The 4,524-nt window shown below is 40.3% G+C and overlaps 1 pseudogene; it reads left to right on the forward strand.

Moving 5' to 3' along the window:
* The first annotated feature begins 76 nt into the window (after nt 1-76).
* Nucleotides 77-3,127, forward strand: LOC121101393 (annotated as a pseudogene).
* The last annotated feature ends 1,397 nt before the right edge of the window (nt 3,128-4,524 follow it).

Below are 4,524 nucleotides of genomic sequence, written 5' to 3' on the forward strand. Positions count from 1 at the left end.
AAAAAAAAAAAAAAAGAAGTCTTCTTCCTACCATTTAGAAAACACTAGTTGGGGTGGGGGGTTGAAATTGGCAGAAAATAAACTCCTAAACTCAACTTAGAGTTCATAATTTGAAATAAATTAAGATTCACCAAAAAATTCCAATAGGAATATGAAATATAGTCTTTGCCCAGATTCCCCCAATACTAACATCTTATCACAGATTTATCTCTTTTTCTTGTATTATTTTTGGACAGTGAAGGAATTCAGAATATGCCACCCCCAAAATGTGCTACTCTAGCATAAGGATTATTGTGAGCTGAAAGCAATTTTTAAAAGAGCAGACACAGAATGAGCTTTCTGCCTTCTGCCATCCTGCCTGAAAACAGAACATAAATTCCCCCATTAAGGTGTCCCCTGCTTCCCAAACCAGGACGAGGACATCCTTATCACCTGAGATGGCACTGAGATACACCTGCACAAATAAGCCTTACTAAATTATCTTCCAGTAGTTGCCCCACATATTCACCTTCTTATATTTGCTACCTTTAAGCCTAAAACCCTTTTCCTTTGTCTTTATCACTTCTCTAAAACGTATTATTTCTTTTATTAAGATGCTATATAAGCCCAAGTTCCAACCAGCCCTTTGAGTTACCCATTACTGAGTTTCTCCCATGTATATGCATGCCGGACATGCTAATAGGCTTGTTTGTTTTTCTCTCATTATTCCATTTTTTGTCAGTCTAATGTACAGGACCCCAGCTGGAGAACCTGGAGGAATAGAGGAAAAAGAGCTTTTCCTCCTCCAGTACTATCTATGAGAAAATTGCAAACGTGATGCTCCTGTATCCTTAAATGCTTCAATGTGTATTTCTGGAGATCAAGAACATTCACTTATATAATTGCAGCACAATTATCAAAATCAGGAAATTAAAATTGATAACAATATTATAAAATCAACAGGCCTTATTCAAATTTCACTAACTATCCCAATGATGTCCTTTATCATAAAAGAACAGAGCTTGTTTCCCTGGTCAGAAGCTAATCAACAATCACTGACAGCATTGAGCTCTAAGAATTTCTTTCGTCCCTTTCAATCTAGGATAGTTCTTCAGTCTTTCTTTTTCTTTTCTGACCTTGACATTTTTGAAAAGTAAGGTAAAATCTACAAAAGGTATTTTGTAGAATATCCCTCTACTTGGGTCCATGTATTGTCTCCTCACAATGAGATTCTGGTAATGAATTTTTGGCAGAAATATGACAGGAATGGTGTCATACCTCATATCAGGAGGCTCATGCAGTTGGTTTGTCCCATTGATGAGGGTGTCCACTTTAAATACTTGGTTATGATTGTATCTGCCCAGTGAGTTCATGAATTTTTACTTGTCATTTATGTTACAGGCATCTGACACAAAAATTTTGAAACACTTCACAAATGAGTCTACTTACATAGTTTCAATGGCTTCTATTTTTTTATTATATTTTCAGAGTTTTTACTTGAGGGCTCATCTTTGTTTTTTATCTATTTATTCTTTTTATTACCAAGTATAATGTTTCTAGTACTTTCCCTGTTTATCTGATAAGGTGTTACATGAAAAGTGTCTAATCAAAGGTTATTTTAGGCAACATTTAAAATAATGTTCATTCTGGCGGCCATGGGGATGCAGCTCTTCCTTGCTGCGCTCGCAGAGGTGGGAGCAGGTATGGCCTCAACATGCAGAAGGATGCTGGCGAATTCATGGACCTCCATATATCACAGAAATACTCTGCCAGCAACATCACTGGCACCAAGGACTCATGTCCATCCAGGTGAATATGACCGAGCCTGACAGGGAACAGGCAGGTTCAACAGCCAATTTAAAACCTATGCTACCTGTGGGGCCATTTGCAGGATGGGTGAGTCAGATGACTCCATCCTCCAACTGGCCAAGGCCAATGACATGGTTTCAAAGAACTTCTGACTGGAGAGGATCACGGATGTGGGATAGTTGTCATAAATAAATAATAACCCTCCAAATAAGTAAATAAATAAAATTATGCTAGTTTTTGGTAAATTTTCAAACATATAGGTGGGGTGGGGGTTTTTTGGGTTCTTCTATATTTTACTTATGGTTTGTATAGAATATGTTGCTTAGACAATTCATGGAATGTCAATACCCATTTTGGTCATACAAACTGAAAACAAATGCAAATGAATCATATGCCAATATGCACACTGTCTCAGTACATTTGGGCTGTTATAACAAAGAACCATAGACTGGGTGGCTTATATAAGCAACAGAATTCTTTTTTTCTCACAGTCTAGAAACTGGAAGTCCAAGATCATGCTGCCAGCATGGCTGGATTCTGGTAAGACCCTCTTCCTGGCTGCAGACTGCCTACTTCTCCTTTTCAACAACACATAGCAGAAAGAAAAAGTGAGCTAGCTCTCTGGCCTCTTATAAGAGCACATACCCCATTCATGAGGGTAGAGCTCTCCCACATAACCACCTCCCAAAGGCCCCACACCTCCAAATGCCATCACACTGGGGATTAGATTTCAACATACGAATTTCGGAGAGACACAACCATTTAGTCGATAACATACATTTAATTACTTATATTCAAAAAGATTAATAAAGTGATACAGATGCAAATAAAAAGCACCAGTCATTAGAAAAGATACAATATTTACAAACGACAGTGATGAAAATAATTAGATTGCAGGAAAATGAAATTCTCCATTTGTCAGAAAAACACTAAATTCTAGATCTAGTCAAAAGCCTGCCTCAGAAATTTGACCCCGACAAATTACCTCTTTTACTGTAATCCGTAATAAAACTAGCAAGGATTGCACACACGAAAAAAGATAGGAATGCAAATGAACACAAATTTGTTTGAACTTATGGTGTTGTTGAAATAGCATTGCAGATATCATATTGAAAAATATACAGAATTATTTGACAAAGTGTAAAAGGCATACACTCTATACTTTGTTTTGAAGTTCTAAGCATAGCCAACACTGCCTAAGAATTGGTTTAATATTTTTCCAGCAGCAAATGCATAAACTTACTTGGACAGTGACTGAAAATCTACCTCTTAGCTGGCTTCATTGGGACTCTGGGATCCTTGGCCCACAGTAGTCCATTCTCCAGAATAATCCATTTAAGACATAGATCAGATCAAGTCACTCTCATGCCTAAAACCTTGCATCTCATCACACTTAGAAAACATTCCAAGCCCTATTTATAGTCTGTCACCCTCTATGGTCTGGACTCCACCCCTCTCTGCACTTCTTTCCCTGCCCCTCTCCAGTCCAGCTACACTGGCCCTGCTGTTCTCCAGCACACCAAGCACAGGGCTGTTCCTCCGCCTAGAACATCCCCTCCACCACCACCACCTGATCATATTCCCCTGTGGCTTGTTCCCTCGCTTTACTCAGGTTCTAATGTTGCCTCCTTGGGGAAGACTGCCTTGATCCCTAAGCAAAACAGTGTCCTGTCCTTCCCCACCTGCCTCCCATACATTATTTTCTTATTGGTGCTCCTCAAAATCTGATATTATTTCAGGCATTTGTTTACTTGTTTATGTTCTGGATTCTTCACTAGAAAAGCAGCTTCAAATGAGCATGAGTGTTTGGTGCACCACCATATCCCATCTAGAAGAGAACCTGGCACACACTGACACCTAATAAACATGTGTTGAATGAAGCACTGAAGGAGTGCTTAGATTTTCACGTGACAAAATGCATGCACACATACACACATACACACACACACATAATAATACATACATAGAGAATATGGAAGGTGGCAACTTCATCCCTGCATCAGAATGGCCTGTAGAGCTTTGAAACTCTACATGCCAGGTCCAACCCCTGGAGATCTGGATTCAGCAGGCATTCCTAGACTAGATTCTGATTCAGAGCCAGGAGCCAGAAGTCACTTACAAGAGGCTAAGCTACCTATTAACTGAAGATCAAGGCTCCTCTTCAATTGGAGGACTCCTGGGCAGTGTTTCAGATGCCATCCTTTAGCTGCCCACTCTTGGCTATGAATGACCACCTATAAAAGCAATGCCTGCAGCCCACGGTGGTATGGGCCACAGTGACCTCATCCTCAGCCTGGAGCCCACTTCCTTAAGGAATAAACATGCTCTCTTAACCAATGGTTTTTACTTGTGACGAGAGGGTGTGAGCATGAGCATGCAGGTTTCCTTTGTTTTGGAAGCCAACCGAATGTGCAGGTGGTTGGGGAGGGAGGGGGGAATAAGAAAGAGTAACCAAGGGATAGGTTTAGATAAAGGACATAAGGTTGCAGGGACAAACTGTTCTTGCCATGGGAGACTCACTGAAAAGAGGATCACAGGGTCTCCTGATTAGTTTACCAACAGTCTTTAATGTTTATCACCCAGACCCTGGACTCAATGCATCTCATTGAACCCTCGTGTTACAGACTAAATGTCCACATTCCCAGAATCCCTATGTTGAAACCTAATTCCCAGTGCGATGGTATTTGGAGGTGGGGGTCTTTGGGAGGTGATTAGGTCATGAGGGTGGAGCCCTCA

This window comes from Ursus maritimus, unplaced genomic scaffold, assembly GCF_017311325.1.
Source record: "Ursus maritimus isolate PB19 unplaced genomic scaffold, ASM1731132v1 scaffold_743, whole genome shotgun sequence".
Taxonomy (NCBI): Eukaryota; Metazoa; Chordata; class Mammalia; order Carnivora; family Ursidae; genus Ursus; species Ursus maritimus.